Here is a 21,718-nt window from a genome sequence, read left to right on the forward strand (position 1 = left end):
ATTAGGAATACGGCTGCAGAAAATCGAGGCTCGGTCATTAAAGCTAACTACTAAGTTCACCGTACAAAGTATGTTGCAACGCACAGCAACGAGCTAATTTTCACCAAACCACCCCCTTTCTGCGCCAACCATCTCTTCGCTTTGCTCCGCTCCGCTCGTCCGTCTGAATACACCTACGGCAGCTCCTAGTTTTGAGCCAATCGCTTCTTAAGAAAGTCGACGTTTCATCCGGTCACCGGCTTATTTAAGGCGGAATTTCCTATGTGCGTCTAAGGCGCGCGTCCGCGTTAAAAGCAGTTTTAAACCCGAATCACACGATGCGACATCGCAGCGGGCATCCGACGTATGCGTCGAACGCATTTGTACTGTTACTGTTTCCGCGGTGGCGTAGTGTGATTCGGGCCTAAGGCCTGATGCGGACAAGGCGACTTTTGACGTTGCGATATCGCTACGATCGTACGTCTTTCTTCGTTTTCCCAGTTAGACAACGAAGACAGACATACAATCGCAGCGAGATCTTTTAACGCGGACACGCGCATTGCATTCGACGCGCATAAGAAATCCCACCTTTACTCTGAATGCACACGAGCGACATTTTACCGTACGACACCGTTGCGCTGCCCGTTCGAAAAACAAAGAAACAAAGTTCTTCTGTCTCGGTAAAGAAGAATACGCGCATATGTATTTCTTTGTTTTCCCAATCTGGTGCCGCTTTGCAGCGATCTGCCTTTCGTCCGCATCGAGCCTTAATCGGTCGTGTAGCTTCTCTCTTCCTTAACGTAGTCCCTTTCGCCGATTCTTCCATTGAATCGTAATAGATCGAGCAATTATTCAGAGATGACAAACATAAGAGAAACAGGCCAAACGGAGAGCGTTTAACGCGGTATCACTTTCTTAACAGATATTTGCTCCGCATCCGCATGGACTTCGCAAGTCCATTTTCTCGATACAGCATCCGCGATTTGCGCTTCTTACGTTTATTAACGTATTCTTCCGAACTTTCGGCGTAAACATTTCGTCGATACCATTTGAATAGTTACATGTGGACTGGACTGATATAAACTCGTTCGCGGTAAAGGAAGGAAGAAAAGAAATAAAAGGAGAAACACGATTTCGTCGCAAATGTGATTTTCGTATGAAACGAGGCTGAATATTTAACATTCATGAAAGTTGTTTCCAACAGTGCCGATTCTAGACTTGAATGCTAAAATTTTGACGAATCTGGGTTAAAATTTCAAATTTCTTGACGAGATTCTAAAAGAAGAAGTATCGCAATTTGAAATTTGAGCCTGAGAACCGAAAGAAACTTCTCGACTCCAATAATGGTTCACGATTTTAATTCCTTTCAATCAAAGCGCAAAACGTCCATGAACGATGATTCTATGAAGGTAAACTCGGTATTAATAGCTGCGACGTTAAAAGCAGAAGATTCATGCGATCGCAATCGAGGAGATAAACGATGTTATTCGAGTCCCCTGCCTCGCAATTAAAGTCGGTTGCGGGCAAACACATCGGTAATTATAATGGGATTCGATATGACCGCATACAGAACACGCGTCGCGAACAGAGAAGCGGTTGACCGATAATAAGGATATTGGTAACGGGAAGTGGACAATGATCATTAGAGAGCGAGAGAGCGGTGGGTGAAGAGGTATAGCGAAGTTCTACGTAACACAGGTCACCGACCTTTCGACCAAATCATTCTTTTTCTCGTCAGAAAGAACCGCAGAAAAATATTCAATTGCTCTTCAATCGCGAATGAGTTAAGTTTGGTTATGAACAAATCGTTGATACGATTCGTCATGAATTTTCGTGAATTTATACGTGACTGAAAGTATACGATCGTTTAACGAGTCCCTTTGATTCTATTTCGAGATTGTGACTATCCGTTAATTAATCAGTAACTTCTGTGCGTGTACTTTTGTATCGAAAGAATCGATCTCTGAATTTTCTATGTGTCGATCGTTCAACCAGAAGATAAAGTAGAGAGAATTATGGAAAGAAAAAGGATATATTAAGAGATTAATTCAGTATCGTGAAATGATAAAAAATTAACGATGCGGAAGTTTTGTTAAGCTTATACCATAAATTGTTTGTTAATTAGGATGAGGTTTAAAGCGGAAGGAATGTTTCATATATGTGAACTTTGAAATGAAAACCAACAAAGATTCGTTTAATTAAAAGTAATAAAATTATTTCCCATGTTTCTACTGAGAAACTCAATAGATTTTTATCAATATCTGTCTAATCTGTCGCAGTGAACCTTCCGATCTAATGGATCGCTCTGTACACTGCGTAATGCGCGTAGAACCTGCTTCGAAATCAATTAAACATACCAAGAAGGAAACACCAAAGGCTGGAAGAGCAGTCGCTCGAAATCCCCAAGACAGCTCTAATAAGTACCTCGTCAAAGGTTTCTCTGCCTTGTTTGGATCTCTCTAGCATTACCATTGCAACCGTTAAATCCTCGTGAACCAGAGTACCTCTATTCCGTTTGGTTCAAGCAAACTTATATGGATACTTGTAGTTGGACAGATGCTGTTGCGAAGATCGTACAAACACACCAGGTCGAACTACACGGAACCTGACGTACGACATACTTACTCCAGTTCGTGGAATACGACTCTTCTGCGTGAAATTTGCCATCTTTGCTAATGCCGCGATTACAACTTGATTTTTACGTCGGCAAAAAATCGATTTAACCTCTACCAGAACTACCGACGATTAGACCATAAGAACGTAACTTGAGTCAAGGAAATCAAAATGGAAAGATCTACTTGTTTTTGACAAATTACATTTTTTAATAGACCCGTTACGTATAGAACGATTACGTTATCTCCCTTTCAAACAATAACTTTAAGGTTTCAATGTCTTTTAGCTTCAGATTAGATGCGCGCGATAGTCTTAGATATATGGTTTCGACTCACGCGTGATTTCCACCGTAACAAATTTCCACCGCGGCTTGCAAAACGTACGCTATTTAACGTATAGAAAAGTTGGAAACCAGCCCCATAATCTCGATAAAACCTTTTCAGTGAGTCGCTCGACCGCTTGTTAATAGCCGGAATTACGACTGTTCGAAATTCGTGTGTCTATGCAAATATTAACAGCATTGGTAACACCAAAGTGGTTTACCTCTTGTTTGTCCATAAATACGCAATTTATAACGAACGAACTGGTTACCTGCGTTGAACTATTTCATTTTCTGTAAATTGAGTTTATAATAACGTTCCGTTAAGAGGATTAAGAAATATACACTTTAACAGAGGTACTCTTTGCGTTGATTTACGAGTTTCGACGAATACCATGGAAGTCTTGTATGAGTTCGATAACAGTTGAAACGACTCGGTACGCTTAAACAAAGATTCGCATGCAGCCAAGTTAAAGCACGTTGAAAACAGTATCTTTATAGACGATACGGTCGATAACCCACTTAGGGAAGCGTGACGCCGACACATGAAATAGGTTTGAATCATGCCACATAAAAAGTTGAGCAATATGCTCGTCATAGTGGTACTCCGCGTGCTTTCGTTATTGCTACTACTTGTAGCAATCTGACATGTAGTTTTATTTATCACGGTTTACTTTATTCCTTGGAGGAAATTTTAAGTACGAAAGAAATAATTGATTTTACTATTAAGCGTCTACGTTATTTCTTCATTCAGAACGTTCTTCGTTAGAATACGTAGCTCTGAACGATCATGAACATTGAACGATATCATTGAAAATCTTCTTATCTCGCATTTTACGATTAAATTATATTTCGTCGGATGTCTAGATAATAGCGGCAAAAAATTGGACATTCCTTCGATTTTGTAGGACCTGGGCGTGTCAAGAACTTGAGCACGACGCTTTAACAAAAATTATCCTGAAACGCGATATCGATTTCGTCTCAGCAGTAAAAAAGCGCGTCGTTAAAAAAATTTTAAAAACGCGAGCCTCGTCATGTATCGCGCGTGAGTTTCGTCGAGGCAGCGCGATATTGCTTAACGAGGCACGCGTGCATGCGACGAGACTATTATATTATCGACATCGAAAATCTCGATGATAAATCCCACGGGCCGGTCTTTATTCGCGAGCCTCGCAACCAAATTCATACACAGCCATCTCGCACCGAATGCGCCGCGGCTCTGCCGTTCGGTACAACTCGACGAAACGGCCGGTTACAATTACAAACGGAGTTCCAACGCGTGTAATCATGACATACGCACTTGCAAACACGCTCGTTACAACGCCGGTCGCACATGCACACATTGAAAGGGGAAACGACGCGAGCCAGACAATTTATTCCCCGCTATCTGAGCTAACGTTTACATTAACCAACGCGAAATCGTACGTCGAACGGTAACAATGCAGTGACCGACGTGCTGCTCATCATTTTATCGTTCCACAATCCGCCCGACAATCTGTCAGTCCGCGAACACGTTCTTTTCTGAATTTTTCAAGTCGTTTTCTGGGGCCATTTCGCCACAAGCGCAGATTGCGCTGCGATTACCGTCAAAGTCGATATTATTGCTACTCGAGAGGGAATCGCTGATTTTATTAGAGACTTTGGGAGATAATGGAAACAAGATGGACGTTAAATTTGAAGGGAAGATAAAGAGACGGCAATTTCGAAGTTTCCAAAGAGTTAGATCGAACGATCGTACGATTAGAGAAATTGGGTAGATTAAATTATATTAAATTTGATGTTCTCTTGTTCCGTTGGGAAACGGCGCCTCTCGCAATTTGCACGAAAAGTAAATTCGAAAAACATTTAACGATAAGAAAATTATGCCTATTACGGGAGTCTCTTGCCATTGGACTAATCTTAATGATTATTATTATCTAGTAAGCCTGACAATTTCTGTGACAGTAAAGTTTCGATAAGAGAAACAAGCATCTTGCTTATTTCATGAAAATCATCGCCGTCAACACGGAATATGTTAATAGGAATACTACACACTCTGTAAGCAAGCTGCGGCGAGATTACGTGACTGGTTTTACTTTTATCCCGGTGGCTTTATTTCTTTCGTGCCGGAGATTGCGTTTATATGTGACCACAGTCGGTATTTACTTCTTTCCACGCACCCGTTTTACACACCAAGCCACGGAATGAATTTCAACGCGATGTGAAATTATCCGTGGCTTCACGCGACGTTTTACAGCAAATTTCTCACCGATAATTATTCCTTTCCCTTTTCTATGGATCCAGTTCTCCCCTAATGCAATTTTTACCCGCCGCGTATCGCGGTATATCTATGCTCGGGATACAAGATTATTACTGTGTCGGATGCAATAACGCGGAAGTACGCAATAACATCCATTGCGAGCCTAATGCAAATGAGTGCTACGCTTCCTTTCGCTGCGTCGTTTCAAACGTTTCGAACGTTTTGTTTCGCGATCACGCATTATTTTTATTATATGAATATTACAGCAGAAAAATATGACAAGCACGATTCTGTTGATTTTCTGAAATTGATTTTATTTAACGTCCTTTCTGTATCTAAGAACCAATAGGTTTTTTAATTCGAATATATATAGTATATTTGGAACTAAATATACTCAATATGCGCTTTAAAATAATTCAGCTACCTTTTATCCGCAAGAACGACACTTGAGAAAACACCAGACAATCCTACGACATCCGAATAATATTAAAATCGATGTGAAAAAGGAAGAGACGTATACGAAGACGCGGTAACTTGGCAAAGCTCTCGGAAACCTTCGCTCGCGTTTCGAACGATTCCCGTCTCAATTATTAAACCCATGGCCGGAGGCTGACGATCACAGAAATAATCCCAAGCGACGCAACGACGAAGAACGTGGGTGGTCGAACCTGCTGGTCTCCGACTTCTCGATTTCGTCTCGATCGTATTCGACAAGCACGCATTTCCATAAGCCGAGAAAGCTGTGCGGACGTGTGGATCACCCGCGACGCGACGTTTCTCCCTGGAGCACCCTGTCGCGTCGGTTTTCTCGGGAGCCGCAACGGAAATCCCGATCGAAGTCAGAATCCCCGAGAGACGTTCTGTGGTCTCTCGATACACGGGTTATAGCCGGCGCAGCGATGTATGCGCTCGGAGCATCTTGAGCATCCTCATAGCGAACGCTTATATACCGCCAAGCGTTATGTCGAGATGCTCACGGGCTCGATAGATTCAAACCGGCAAGAGAGGAAAAGGGAGAAAAAAGGAAGACAGGAGAAGAGAAAAATGTGGAAGAAAAGGAAAGAGAAAAGAAAAGAGAATAAAATAAGAAAAGAGGTGAGGAAGAAATAAGAGAAGGAAAGGAATGAAAGTAAGAGAAGAAAAGACCAGTTGTAAGCAGAAAGAGAGACGGTCGAATAGAAAAGAGGAGGAAGAAATCAAAAGAAGAAGGAAAAGAAAAGACGCCCAAGTGAAAGACAGAAAAAACCAACGAGGAGAAGAAGCCAGCAATTGGAAACGGAGAAAGAGACGACCAAGCGTGCGAGAGAAGAGACCGATGAAGAGAAGCGAACCGACCTGCCTGAGTCAACCGGTCTAACCACATGTTTGCCTGCAAGTCGCTATGCAACAGGATGGGGTTCGCTCAGAACCGTAAGCAACCTCCGTTAAGCCGCATTTACACCGAAGAACAAATCGATCGGCGCGACATTTCTCCGTGGAAAGCGACGTTTATCCTGTAGATCGATCGCGAGCGTCGCGGCCAGAAACCGCGGACAAAGAGAGACGCCGTGCGGCGCCGGTAGCTGTGTAGCTGTGTAAGCTGTGTAGCTGTTGTCTCGCATTTAGGTTAATTAATGGAAAGGGCTGCTAGAAACTCTGGAGTTGTTGGCTTTACGCTGCGATACACGTGGCGGTGGCAGTTACACCAGCATTCACGATGAATCGAGATAATCGAGATTGAAATTTTTCCAACGCTATCCGCTGCTACCGTCTACGTTTCGTTCGACGCGCGCGCAAACATCCGGATAGCTATCGTGATATATCCGTAATTAGGATCTGTCGTTTGATCGATGCGCCCTATTAAACCAATTTAAATACAATGCCTGGGACGCTCAGCTTTGCTTGGTGTAGATACCTTTCTAACCAGATTGCCGTGGGTAGATCGAGTGGAGGATGCGTTCGACGTTAAGTTCGATTATTCCTTCGGAGTTTAATTATTGGTTTAGACTGGTTGTTTCCTGAAGAAAAAATGAGAACGTAGAATACAGATTCGTTTTGTTATACTTGTTAACGGAAGACTCTCTGTGGTGGAACGTAAACGAGGCCGCTTGCTCCTTGAAAGAAAGTTACAAGTTTTGCTTGTTTAATTACGACGTTAGACTTTTTATCGTCGAAGCTACCGACTCAGAGTTTTGTAGTATAATGTACACGTACACTGAAGTAAAAGTAGTAAAATTCATTTTACTGCCGTAATATTGCCAATATATACCTTGCCAATTGTTGACCAAACATGTTCGAACTCTGTTTTCTCTATCCCTTTAATAACACGATAATTAAACCACACTTTGTGAAAAAATAGCCAAATGTCCAAACGTTTTTCGACTCGAGCGTATATCCGGACGAAACAGCGCCAGATATCCGATATACGGAAAAATATACAGCCATTTTGGGATTCGATCGCGCGATAAAAAGGACTGTTCGATCAGGAGGTGTGGGGAAACAGCGAATTACAGCTATCCGACCCGAAGCGGCCCCAACGTGCATAACACGCGTGCGTACACGCGTACAACGGTATACCGGCCGGTCATTTAAAATTTAAATGTTCCGCATCCCGACGCACTTTATGTCGGTATCACCGATGCTCTTTCCCAAGCTGGACGATGCCCATATTTTACAAACCGCACACGAAAATCATTTCGCAGGAAAATCATGATATTCCTGTAAATGTCGTTGCGTAAAAATAGCCGATAGTTTTCGAGAGTACGTTTTCCGTTTGAAATGGTGCCGTGTTATTCAACAACGCGAACAAATTGTTTTATCGCGGTACGATTAGTTCCGCTACTGTTCGAATTCGAATTTTCCCCAGAATTTTGGAATTGAGAGTTATACAACAGCGAGATCTGCTTTTTTACTATTTTTCTACGGCTGTGGAATTTCGAATCTTTCGTGTTATCGTCTTTTTTCCGTAAACAATGGCTATAGATAGATCGTAGATAGCTCGAATTTACAACAGGCAGATCTGGATTGTATATTTTTGTAAAGATGTATAATTTTAAACGTTAACTGTAAATGTTAAGCTATATATCGTAGAAGTACGGTATTTATTATATAATATCGAGTCGTTCGAGAAAGTCTGACTTGTCACAAGGTCGATGACGCTCAAATACATCGAAGCAGACGAAAATCAATGAGAATATGCAGGTACGTGAAATTCACATACAGGTTAAAACTACCTTTCTTTTATGAAAAAAATATTGGAATAAGATAGAATTTGATAGATTTTAAAAACGGTTATATCGTACAATGTATTGGACTGTATTATACGTTAGAGAAGGACGTGGTAAAATTTTATGGTATACTATTACTCTGAGTCATCTGTTTTTGATACATCAGATAATGGAGGTCTCGAATAATAGGAGCTGAGATAATCGGGGAACCATAAAGTTGCAGCCCAGTTAAGTTAGACCTCGGCGTGCTTAAAGCCATGAACATTTCCCAACAAGACTATGAAATAATATCGGGCGGTGGAGCTTCTCTATAGATTACATAAATTAATCCACTCGACCGAATCGAAATTACTCGCTTCTATTCGCTGCCTCTTCGACTCCTGTACAGAAACAAACTCTGAAAAGGGAGGAAAAGTCGAAGATACTAAAAGCTACTAACAGAAAAAAGATTTATGGATAATTTAACCGCGTCTAAAATAACAATGCATTTAGGATTACATAAACAAATTCATTGGTCCGAATCGGAATTACTCGTTATCAACTATTTCCTGACTAACTATTTGCAATAATAAAAAACTCAAAAAAGAAAAAGAAGAAAAAAAGGAAAAGAAAGAAATCAGGAAAAATATTAAACCGTGCTGAAGCGAAATTGATCGATACATCTAATTGCGTCTAAAGATCACCTGAACTTGCTTTCCTCGGTCAATACTACGGAATTATGCAAACGAATAACATATATACACGGATTGAACCGGTCGTCAAGGTAAACCGGAACAAAATGAGGTCCAAGATAGAAGCAAGATTGCCACGACGAGAATCCTCAGCCGCGCTATCAGAACAAACTGCTACGAGCAGGTGGACACGTACCACGGTTAAGCTATATCGCGGGCGAAAATAGGGGGAAACGAGGTTGTTACACCTCGTACGAGGGAATCCGCTTTAAAATCTCGGCCGGTGTTCGTGGTACCCGGACGCGTCGCTTAGAATTTTCGGCACGAGCTGGAAAAAATCCAAAGACGGAAACGACGTACGCCATGAACGTACAAAAGGAGAGATCGGTCGTCTAGAACGACGAAGAAAGAAGAACAAGGAGAAAACGGGGAATGGAAGGGGGAGAAGGCTAACGGAGAGATTGAAATGCACGGAATAAATTTCAGGCACCGAACGCGAACGTTGCAAAGAGATTTAATTAAAGATGCATTGCGCTTCATTTCTGAAGTTGAATGGAGCCCGTCGTCAGCTCGAACCTGCCCTCCTCTCCTTGATTACATCCACCCATCGACCTCCGCATCGCGTTCACTTTTTACCCGGCCAAACAAACCGACCAAATTCGCACATCCCTGCTCAAACGTTAATTGAACTTCTCCTGGTGCCTCGTTTACCGCTAACCTCTCCGCGAAATTATTTTATCGTGTGTCATTACCTGTAATTACGAGATCAGGGAATTTTTCGTAGCCAAGATCGAGGAATATTTTGTCGGAGGGCATATTGCGTATACGAATGGTTATTGACGTAAATTTGTCCGTGGATGATTTATAGAGTTATGTACGAAATCTCATATTGCAGTTTAATATAGTCTTGACACATATGGAATTCGTACAAAATCTACAAATATTAACTGTACTGCGTGTAAACAGGACAAGTTGCTGGAGTTACTGCAGGTACTTTTCATGGGTTGAGAGCAAAATTACTCGACGTTTGTGTGACCCTTTCGTACAAATTTACCGAGCGACGTAACTCCTTGAAAATATCACAGGGATGATGAGAAAAGTAGGTTTAACTTTCGTCTGGTTAAAACGTATCTCTGGTTCAGAAGCAAGTGGATCCCTACGCGTCGTTAAGTAGACATTAATCTACAAATTCGAAGGGTGAATCCTTCAGTGGACTCTTGAACTTGCCATCTTTAAATTTAACAGCATTTAACTGCACTGATCTGATAACACGAATGAACGAACGAGCCGATAATAATCGCATATTCAAATGGAATAAAGATCGCGCGAAATAATCAAAGTTCAGCGGCGTTAAATAGAAATCGCATCGCGAATTAAGCTATCAGGCAATCCATCAACGAGCAATACGGTTTAAAAATACATACATAATTCGATAAACGTGGTTGAGCGCATCTATCATCGCGTTAAATGCGCCAGCTTTCAACGCGAATATTCGCGATTCTTTTAACCCCGCGAGCATCAGCCAAGTCCACTTGAATTAATTAAACGGTCGCACGAACCATTTCAGTGCACCAAAGGAAGAAAGCGCATGCTGCGGTGGGCGGAAATTATTCGATCGTGTTATTTTTTATCGCGAACCAAATATGTCCATCGTCGATATATTTTTTTATTTTGCGAAACGCATAACGAATGTTTGTTCTCCGCGTACGGCGCGCAACATGCAACGCGGTGAAAAAATATTTCGCCGAACCAGGAGGAATCGCTATCGTTGGTGCGGATCATACCACTCGGCGCTGTTCGATAAAATCATCGCCGAATTTAAATTGTATATTTATCGAAAATATACGTACGCACCGTCAATTAAAACAATCCGCGTATTGATAAAAACTCGACCCACTGTCTCAAAAGGACGAATTAAAATAAAAATACGGACTAGTTCGAACGATAAGGGAGAGATCGATGTGTTTACGCTATGTGTTTAATATATCCCGACATAAAAACTTTTAATACACCGGATCGGATTAGATATTACTCATAACTTACTCGTAACACGCTCATCCGCCAAACAGATATTTATACGAATTCATAAAAAGCGTGTACACACTCTACATTGGATATTTCATATATTTTGTTGTTATACAAAGAATATAGATATATATATATTATACAAAGGATTATAACCTGCCTCGTATAGATTTAAATCTATTTAAAATTATATTTTTTCCAAATGCTTCTACAAGATATTCGAAATTTTTGGGTAAAATTTCAACCTATTTACAATGCACTTGATCACGCCGCTATCGAACAATTTTCGCTGCTTTATCTCTCGATTTGTAAATAAAAAAGCATCCTTTACAATATAGAAACAACGAAAAATCACGTTCGAGAGATTCGCATGCAGGACCCTTTGCGATTTGAATTTAAAATTCTCGTCTCTACCATGCAAAACATGGTGAAACGGACGTATGATTTCGCACAGTGCCCGTCCTATCGGCCACTCTGAAAAAGTTTCAGCTAAAAAGGGAAGATTTTGTATGCCGACGGGAAGCTTGATTTTCGATATTGCACGACACAGTGACTGGCTGGAAGCAACCGATAAACCCGGTAGGCAGATTTATTGCCGTCTAAATACGCTCAGCCGGATAAGAAATAAGTGCCGCAATAACGCACGTTACGTCTGCTCGCCATTAATGCGCCGGGAACGCCGGCAGCATTCCAAACGACTGCGGTCAACGAGTATCTGTTCTTTCTTGCCCCTCTGATATTGCGGTATACAGGTATTCCGTGTGTGCTTCGACGTTCCTAGGTCATGAACACGTTGCAAGAGCAAAGTATTGGAAAGGAGATCTCCGTGCACGTGCTTAGAGTTCGTGATCGCTCTAGAAAATCTTGACGTTTCATTTTTTGGTTCGATAACACCCTAAGAGTAAACTAATATTCCCTGACTAACGTTATAGTATAACGTATAACGTATAACGTCTTTCACGGTTTAATACAACGAGGAATGCGGAACATACGAATTAACCTGTCACTGGTAAAAGAGGAATTCACCAAACCCTAGATATTTTCACTTCTGTAGTAATTTAGAAAATTTAAGATCGATAACTGCTAATCAATGTGTATGTATATACAGGTTAACTAATTTTTAAGCAAACGATCAGCATAACCCATGATATTATCAATTTTTATTTCTCTTTATCGCTTGTATCTGACACGAATGCTGTTACTGCAAAAAATATAGTTTTATATTATCCGCGTGCAAACCGCTGCGTTTCGAACATTTATTTACGACTCCAACATATTAATCCGAATACACTTTCTGTAACCGATCTGTTTCAGCCCGAAAATATGTACGCCGATCCATTTCGTATCAGCTTTCGAAACTGAACACACAATACATGATTGTGGATGATTTACTGATCAAAGACCACAGATTTTACATTGGCGAAACACTTGTTGCTAAAATCACAAGCCTGAAAAACGTCGACCCGCGTTTGCGAGTACATGCGTCGATTTCAGATTTTGCAATTAAAAATGACGAATGCTAGCGGGAAATAAATATTACTTTGCCTTTATCGGTATGAAAAAAGACGAGACGATAACTACATCGACCGGAGATAAGAGAAAAAAATTATTTACACAACAATAAAAAATAATCACAACAAAGAATTAACACTCCCGACAATAATTTTTGTCTGATACGCTTGAAATTGAAAGTGAAACGTTGCGCGAATTTCGTATGTACACTGTATCGTGTGCGCAACACAACTATACGGTGTACGTAGTAATTATCCAAGTTACGCTTGTTATTTCTTGTGTATCTCGTGGTAAACAACGAGGACCATCAATCACAAACTATGAATTAATAATCGTCTAAATGGAGTGGAAGCAATCTGCGGCTTTCGCCTCGTTACGACTTTAATAAAATATAGAACGCACTAACGAATCAATCTTATCGCCACGTTATGTCTCATATCGTCCAATTACGTGTTTTTTCGCAGATAAGTCACCACAGTTACGCTAGTCTATGCGCCATGATAACGATTAATAGGTATCAGGCGATAAACAAAGTACAAGGTCACAAAGTAAGCATTTCCCTATGATATACGATACAAGTTTAGATTAGACGCGCGTATCCATACTTTAAAGTCGAAATCTTCGTTTAATGAAAGTCGCGTGTGAACTGATAAATCCTGCGATTTATCAAACGTTTACTCTGCCATATTAAGGCCAATTTGCAATTCTTTTCGGTCAATTTACAGCCCGAAATTGTTTTTTAACATCATGTTGATGAAAGAAAATTTAAATATAATTAATATCCTTTCATCATTCCTTTCTTCAACTAGAACCTGCAATTTTATGTATGAAGTACGTACATTATACGAAGACTCGCGCTATAAAACACGCGGAATAAATGTAAGAAAGAAAGAAAGTGTAGAACACATGTAATTACCATGTCACACATATAATTACAATCTAGTTGCCTGCTGTGACACGAGAAGTATGACCGATTAACAGGCGATGTTCTCTAATTGTAGGATACATGAATCGAGCAAACTATAATATCGATAACAATATGTATACGTGCATGAAGGTCGTATACACGTATACGCACCGATACGAATTTCACGTGCACGTAATCGCAACTACGATCGGTAAGTTACGTAGTAGGACATTCGTTCATAATTTTCCGTTGAAATGGAGCAGCCAAGTACTAGGAAACGTAATACCACGCTTGTGCCTTCTGGCACGAGTTACTATCTTTTAGTGGATTAGCGTTTAATCATTGAATCGAACGTACCTAAAGTTTTATACGGGGGAACCTTACGGCAACTCATATTATTCGGGCTATACTTGCCGGTAGCAGCATTCTGTTATCCAAACATTCCATTATTCGAGCATTTCTTTATTCACGATGCCCCCGATGGCCCCGACTCTTCCTCTCTGCTTTTGCTTTTTCAGCCAGAAACACATTATGCATGGTTGATCGTAATACGATGATAGTAAAATATAATGAAGCTTACGTGCATAATTTGGTATATAGGATTAACGTAATATTCGTGTTACGAAAAGACTGCACGTTAATTAAAGAGATGCTAAACGTGAAATAATCGAGAAATTTTAATGTAACGTAATACGTATTTAAAATATCGATACCTCGTAGATTCAAATATTTTCCGCTGATTCTTGTATTTCTATCGCAATAAAATTCCCAAATTTCTTATAGCTGATCCCAGCTTGAAATGATATTTGATGGGTGATTTCTGTGATTACCATTTATGAAAAAATGATTAAAAAGCACACTGATTAGCTCCAAATCAAAAGCAGGATTTTTTCTATCGATTGCGAATGAAATGGTCGTTCTGGATTACCTTCGAATGTTTTCACCGACACCAAGTTCGTCGACAATGTTTATTTACCAACAACCGCTTCACCGACATAGCCTTTGTACGACAATTATTATGCCGATCGTCATACGTCATCGTTGATCGTGTAGCTTTATGCAAATGTTTATTTCCGTGCATAGAAAAATAAAGAAATATAACGATTATCGGCGAAAGACGGAATCGGTAAAACGATCGTCGGTAATTCGAAGGTTAAAGGTAACCGCAGAATTCCGTCGTAAATACCAAAAATCATTTGATATCATGGTTACGAGCTATAAAACGGAGCAACGGGGAACATCTCGGAAGAGAAAGAAACAGCCGCGCAAACACGGGTTCGACAATTCGCAGACACGAAGGGAGCACACGCGTCTCGTACGTTTTCCGATCACGTTTGCGACTTGACGCGAAATGAATTCAAATCGTCGCGCAAATAACACGGGCGGACGCGCTGGAATAGCGTTATATCGATAGACGAGGAGGAGTCGATAGACAGCCGATGGTGGACGCGTCATAGAGCGGCTACGAAATCGCGATTACCTCGGGAAAAACGTAGTCGTTTTTAACCCCCCTCCCCCCCCTTATCCGAATCGCGTATTAGCAAGTCAGAAATCTCGAAACGTTTGGAACGCGAGAGCTCGTGGAAATTTTGCGAAACGAAAAGGATCGATCGAATGTATTTAAAATGCTAAGCGAATCTCTCTACGCGTATATGAATAGCGGAGTGCGAGGAGTGGCCACGACTCCGAATGCTCGTTACCGGAAACGAGAGGCCGTGTAATCACCGGCTGTTCGGACGATACCCCACCATCCTTTATTTCCAGATAGCCAGGGCAATGTTTTCGTTGGCGTTTCGCGACCAATTGGAATTTCCACAGCCGTTATCCACTTAATAATCACGAACAACGCCAATGACGCCACGCGCTCTTGCCGGGTCAGGGATCAAAGCGAAAGCCACTATAAATCGATTTTTCGCCAAACTACTTCCCACCGATATTTCAACGGTGAATTCAAAAGAATGCCGATGCATAATGCGGACAGGCGCGCGTCAAACCCTAAGTGCACGTTCGCTTATGTAGATGTAGGTCACGCGTAGCGTGTGCCTTCTTATCCGAGTGGTAACTGGGTTATTCGGTACTACGAACAACAGGGTAGTTCGTTCGCGGACTGCCGAAGCGGGTGGATTTTAATCGAACGAAACCGAGAACCGTGTTGCTCGTCCGGTTTCGGAGGAAACTTCAATTCAGTCGATTAAACCATAACCTTGGTTGAAGGATACCGTGTTGCGCGTCTCTCCGATACGCCACCAGCGTGTTTCTATTTTCTTTTTCAATCGCGTCCTCTTTTTTGACCACCTTCCCGCTACGTAAACAAATACTTGATCGAACTTTTGTACGTCCACTACTCGCGAATGAATAAACAAGCTCCATTACGATTACACATCGGCATGTACTTACACATGTACGCGTATAAACAGTACGTCGCATATACGCACGCATGTACAATGCACGTAGGCGAAGAGTTCATGACACTTTTCAAGGCGGGAATTTAAAGCGAAACACGTTTTCAACACGCGAGCTGGTAACGAGAAACGTCGCAACACGCGACAATAACGAGAATAATCGACTTACCTAGGAGTTAACCGGCCAGGGGGGAACGTCCTCGCGGCAATCTCGACGGCTACGCTTCCGCCGTCGCATCCACACACTTCTGCACACTGGACACACGCGAGCGGAAACGCAGTTGCCGAACGGGCACGACACGAATCAACGCACAACGGGGGGGATCTCGAGAACTCGATGGTTCGTCAGCGCGACACACGCGGCAAAATTCGAGGGAAGAAACGCGATGTCGAGACTCTCGACTGACTTGAAATTCCGATATGTTATGTTATGTTATGTTATGTTATGTTATGTTATGTTATGTTATGTTATGTTTGTGCGGCAAGCGTGACTTGACAGGTGACAAGTTCGCGTCGCGAGGCAAGAACGAACGTACGACGGAACCTCGCGATACTCTCGATACTCGCACGCCGAGAGACCGGCTTCGACTGTCGAGCGACGCTTCACTGGCCTCACCGAGGCCTCCTAGCCGCCGCTGCTGTCAACGACACGCGGACTCCGCACCCTCTCTCGTCCCTCCGCGCGGCTCTTCCATCGGGCCGCAACTACGCTATCTCTCTACTTCGACCGGCGTATCCCCACTCGACGTCGCGACGCCACCGACCACTTACGAACCCTCACGAGCGTCGCCGAGCAATGCAGCGCGCAAACGCCCGCCGATTATTGGCGCGCCGAATGAATTCGTACGCGATTTAAACTTTGCACTTTATTGCTTACCATCTGGTTTCGATACAGGTTATTATGTTTGGAAGATGATAAAAATTGGAAAAGGTATGGACGGTCAGGAAACAGAAACGATGATATTCAAGATGTGTTTGAAGAAACAGTGTGGTTAGAGAGGTTGTTCGTTTGCACAGCGTTACAGCTTTTGAAAGTTTTCAGTGAGAATCGATGAGGTTTGAAAGGGATGGAGGCTTGAAATAGATTTGTTATGTGTTTTGATAAATATGGTGGCTACAGAACAGTAATTGGCAACCTCTTTACTAAAAAAAAAGGTATCCCAAATATTTAGCTTATGACAAAAGACACCCTATCTCAAAGTCTGTAAATATTTACCATGACTGAATTTGTTGATATAAAATTCTACTTACAAAAATTTGATAACATGAAAACGAAACATATAGAACCTGATAAAGCGAGGCTATATTAGAGAATGAGAGTCTGTGCAAATATTCTTCGTAGCGACCTTGTATGTATTTTGAAAAATTTTCCGTGAAATCTATTTTTTTAGTATCGATTAAGTATGTATTTGCAAAGGCAAAAACTTTTTAATCTACAACTCATAAACTTATAAAATCAATGTCACACTTCAATGCCACGTGATATCTAAAAGCAAATATCTCAATCCCTCTGCGTGTGTCTCCAATCTCGGGTCTAGTAGATCAGATTTAATCGTCAAAATCTCGCTGACAGTTTGCTCCCCTCCAGCGTGCATGCGAAATGAGTAGGATTACGTAATGCCTGACCTTGTTTCTTCGACCAGAAGCTCTTCCGCGCTGCCATGGCTGCTATTAATCTTCCCGATAAACCAATTACCGTCGCGAAAACCGGTTCAACTGTAAGCCGCTTAAATATGTACACGTTCATACGTGGCGTTCGCCCCCGGAAGAGCTTTCGAAATTTTATTAACGCTCCCTACTCCACGGAACGAGATTAACGCGATTCTCATCGAATGAATCGTATCGTACGTACGTATCGAATCGTACGATGTTATTTACAATAAAATTTTATTTCACACGATTACTCCATATTTGAGATACCGCATATAGTAAAAGGTTTGATAGTAAAGGGATTAATGTGAAAACACGCGAGATGTGTTGCCCATACCTCACGATGTTACGTCGCGAAATATAATCTCGCCTAGTACACGGGCGCGAAACGGTTAATCTTGCGATTTCCCGATAGTTGCACGTTGGTACCGCGCAACGATGGAAAAAGGTGAAAAAGGAAACGAAGAAAAAGAAGAAGATGGGCTGTCGAGTGTCCCGGGGCGGTTAGCCAGCCGCGTAACCGTGACGAAAGAAATCGAGCCATTACGAGCGAGCCGTTCCGCAGATTTAAATTCTAATTCGAGGTCGGTAATGGTAGGGCTCGGTTAAGTTTGCCAGGCGAGGTGAACTAATGCCTCCGCCAGCGCGAAACCCCCGAAGGAATTTGTAAATTCGACGCTGGAAGTTTTAATCGTCCATCAGGGAAGAAACGAGGAGCACGAACTTTTCGCATAATAATTCTTTCCTATCCTTCCCGTGGTAGGTACCTTTCCCGCTTCCGTCAACTCTTGCACTGGGGCCCTTATAACCTAAGGAAAGCGAACAGGAACGACCTGCGTACGCGAATGAATATTCCTTCGTCCAACTCCGCGGGCCTCGATGAAATAATCTTGGAAAGTATTCCCATTCTTTTCCTCCTTTTCATTTCTCTTTCTTTTTCAGAATTCTTTGCTCAATCGTGACTGAGACGCATTACCGCAATTTTCGGGTTTACCCGAAGAAAAATGACGATGGTGTGAATATTAACTCGGTTATCGCAACGGCAACGATGAATCCCATCGTTTGTTAAGCAATCGCACATTTGTTATTTTCTATTTGTGAAAATAAGAGAACGAGCCATAAAAAGGTTCAATTTCTTAAAAGAGAAATATTGAACTCGGTATTTGAGATAAGATTCGTCCGATTTCTCTTCGTCGGTGGGGAGAGTCTGCGACTCTCTGAAGGGTCTACGATAAAATTTTCAACCGATTCGTGAGTTGTATAATTCTACGGACTAAATCTTTAAGGACCGTATGATACAATTAATAAGTTATGTAACGATTCCATATGCAGGATCTTTCGAAAAGCAGTAAAAGATTTTGTAGGGCAATCCCAAGGGTCCGAAACAACTCTCGAAGTGCTGCAGGCATGGTTAGGTATATTCCTAGGAGATATGAGGTGATTTTAATTCTAAAATATGGCCGAGAAGGTACCATTACGTTCTATTACAGACAACAACTTCATCGTTTAATATTCTTCTATCAAAAACTGCATATCTCTTCTAACATCTTCATACTTTTTGAGCACTTTTGCAATTTTTACATAATTTATCATCTACAATCTTTTATTTATTATTTGTACGAAGGGGAAATTTGTCCTGAAACTACCAAACTTTACTACCAAGCTATACTCTTCTCGCTATAGTGATAGAAAAGAAAAATAGAGTCGCTTCCAGTTCTGCATTTTTTATTCTAATAAAACGGAAAAGGTACATAAGCTGTATAAAAAGTATGGATAAACTATCACGTTCTGGATTCTAACAGGTCTGTAAAAATCCAATGGAATTATACTAGCAAAGAAGCGTAAAACGAGGAATAAATAACTACGCAACAGTGATATCGACCGTCTTTCGAACCAGGTAAATTCTGCAAGCTATAGATACATAACTGCATGCTCCCAGGTACTCTAAGCACACCTGGGAAATCAGACGTTTCTCGCTGGCCACTTGATAAACGTTAGGAAAGGTCTACGGAATAATTACGTTACATCGACGGCTCGGGGAAAAAGTTGCCGCTATTGCAAAACCAGAAGAAGATTCTTCGAATTGCTTGTATCTGAATCACTGGTGGCTTACTGTCCTCGTTTTCCAATCCATCTCGCACGATTATTGCAAGAATAAAAATTAACAAAAAGAAACAATTGACATGGATAAATGCTTTGTTCGCAAGTTTATCTTTAAGAAATAACACAATTTCAAACTCAACCCGAAATAATCGAGAAAAGTGTCGTAGAATATTTACAAAACCTAAATGAACAGAAATAAAACGAGACGGGGGAAATAAATCCTGCCAACCTAGATCAGTTTTTAATTGATCGAACGATATTGAAACGAATCTTCAATAATTTGAAAATAATGTAAAAATTATATCTAAAGATAATGTATAAGATCCACGGTCGTGATTTAAACTTGGAAAGAGATCTGCGATTCCGTACGGCTACGCAAGTCCACGTTGTACCTAGAAAGGCTGCTACGGGGTCTAGTTTTTACGAGGAGGATACATCTTCGCGACTTGTATTGCATCTTCGTGAAGTATTTGACTCCCGAGGTCGTGGGTTCAGTGGCCGGTTGCAGGATTCTCTTGGCCAGAACTATTTCTCTCAAGATCGAGCGGTTTACTTTTTACGAGTGGCTTAGCTGCAACCTGCGATGTACAACCTGTGATATAGTTGTCCAGGTACTGCTTACTCCTAACCCTGGATCTCTGTCTTGTTCGACTTGTTACTTTATGGGTCGCTGTCTCGTTGCACTCTAATCGCGAAAATTTGCATCGTTGTCCGAGCTGATTTCACGTACTACAAGTTTGTTCACACTTTCGAGAATGTTTACCCATCTACTTGTGCACATATCGATTTTTCAACCTGCGTTAAACGATGCGTTAAATTCTCTTTATCCATCTTTCCAAAACTGGGATGTTTCAACTTTCTACGTTTCACTGCAGTTGCTATATCGACGTTGTTAATATAAAAATTGTTTTTTGTATTATCCCTACAGATAAAAAATGGATATGGAAAAAACCCTACTACATATATATGACTAAATTTTTCAAACATCGACAATCTTTTTAATTTTAGAATGTTTCGTTAAAAGCGTGTTTACCGGAGTTACCGGTCGGTCGTATCACAAAAATGTTCGCATGCAAAATATTAAAAAGCTAGTCATAAAATTTCCATATTTTGAATTTTGGCTAAAAGCAGAGCAGAAAATTAAATTACGGCAGCAATTTTTATTTGAACAATTTTTTAGGAATGAGATTAGCAATTTTATCGTAAGATAATATCAAAGAAGTAGAATATTCTTCGAACATCTGAGCTTAAACTCGTACGTACACGGAATAGTTTCTAAATTTTCAATTGTTCGCGAGAACTATGCCTTAAAGGATAGTAAAAGCAAATTGAATTCATTTGCGATTCCTAAAAAGCAGACAAACTATTCGTAAGCACGTTATAGAAACTGGAGACCATTACGCACGTCTACAATTAACGTTGATTATTATTCGAGCGTCGCGCTGTCCTATCGAAATTCGTTCTGTGCAGCTTCTTAACCGATAGCTACCACTTAAAATGCATAGCGTCTCCTGACCGAACGACACTGAAAGTGTTTCGGGAATGTACATTACCGATACATCGAAAATTCAGTGTTATCGAAATGCAAATAGAAATTTCCTGCTGCGTTTCTTCCGTAAGCAAATTTCTATCGTTCGCGTATCTCGCGTTTCTGTCTGTTCCAATGAATGAAAAAGTCTTGCGACCAAAATTATTTCAAAACTTCCGCCGATTAATATAAATTATTAATATTTTTCGTGTAAATCGTAGAAGATATGTATTTGAAGAATTTCTCGTGGATTAAAAAAGTCATCGCAAAGATTCGCAAGGATTACCGTAAAAAGATCAACAACGGTCCAAACTGTTTTTGCTACTATTTCAGTTAGCTTGGTAACAAAAAACTGTCGATAATTTTAGATTGGTCCAAGACGAAACAAACCACGAGGAACAGAGGGGTAGAGAGGAGAGAGATACCGCCTTTTGACCGTGAGTTCGGCATCGATACTGTCAAACGATCCTTCCCTTTGAACTTTCTTAGCACCGCTTCAGTTCGTCATTGGCACGTTCGCGAAGAGCATCGTTCGGATTTCGAGTGGCAGTAGTATAACACATA

At 41.2% G+C, this 21,718-nt stretch overlaps 1 protein-coding gene across 4 annotated transcripts in view; it reads right to left on the reverse strand.

The window, feature by feature from the left end:
- LOC117233584 (putative polypeptide N-acetylgalactosaminyltransferase 9) overlaps positions 1-16,305 on the reverse strand; it is a 293,908-nt gene extending 277,603 nt beyond the window's left edge. For all 4 annotated transcript variants that reach the window (XM_033494025.1, XM_033494028.1, XM_033494024.1 and 1 more), the window contains exon 1: positions 16,043-16,305. The gene's annotated coding sequence lies outside the window, so the exon portion shown is untranslated. The remainder of the gene's footprint in view (positions 1-16,042) is intronic.
- Between the last annotated feature and the right edge of the window lie 5,413 nt (positions 16,306-21,718).

The sequence above is a fragment of the Bombus vosnesenskii genome, unplaced genomic scaffold, assembly GCF_011952255.1.
Source record: "Bombus vosnesenskii isolate JDL3184/JDL3185 unplaced genomic scaffold, Bvos_JDL3184-5_v1.1 scf7180000013297, whole genome shotgun sequence".
In the NCBI taxonomy this organism is placed as follows: domain Eukaryota; kingdom Metazoa; phylum Arthropoda; class Insecta; order Hymenoptera; family Apidae; genus Bombus; species Bombus vosnesenskii.